Genomic DNA, 430 nt, shown 5'->3' with positions numbered 1-430 from the left:
CTAATACAGGTGACATTTGACTCCAAGTGACTTACAGTGGTATTTTCTTTTTACCTTTGTAATGGCATCATTTTCATCTATATTAAATTCAAAAATGTATGTTTATAAGCTTTTTCAAAATCAGGCAGTACTTGTTTACTGAACTGTTGTATTAAATCAATATCACATTTGCAAACTCTCTTAATAACTACTAAAAGCTGTCACTTTCATTATCGCGATCTGTGGGCGCACAGAAAATGAGAGTGCTCGAGTGAGTTCTCAAGACTCAAAAGCACGTGCAAATGATACATCCCTTCATCTGTCATCATGTTATAAGCGCAGAACCTGCGGGAATGAGTAGAATGGTTATTAATAGCCGCAATCCCGCGCCGAAATTCAAGTCCTGCTCTGTGTTCTCTGCTAATAACCCGACTGTGAATGATGCGAGCGG

The 430-nt window shown here is 38.6% G+C and overlaps 1 protein-coding gene across 1 annotated transcript in view; it reads right to left on the bottom strand.

Annotated features, from left to right (window-relative positions):
* Positions 1 to 430, bottom strand: part of LOC107758600 (nectin-3-like protein) — a 38,564-nt gene that overhangs the window by 6,212 nt on the left and 31,922 nt on the right. The gene's annotated exons all lie outside the window — the stretch shown is intronic.

The sequence above is a fragment of the Sinocyclocheilus rhinocerous genome, unplaced genomic scaffold (assembly GCF_001515625.1).
Source record: "Sinocyclocheilus rhinocerous isolate Xijiao unplaced genomic scaffold, SAMN03320098_v1.1 scaffold1393, whole genome shotgun sequence".
In the NCBI taxonomy this organism is placed as follows: domain Eukaryota; kingdom Metazoa; phylum Chordata; class Actinopteri; order Cypriniformes; family Cyprinidae; genus Sinocyclocheilus; species Sinocyclocheilus rhinocerous.
This window is presented reverse-complemented; position numbering and strand designations above follow the sequence as displayed.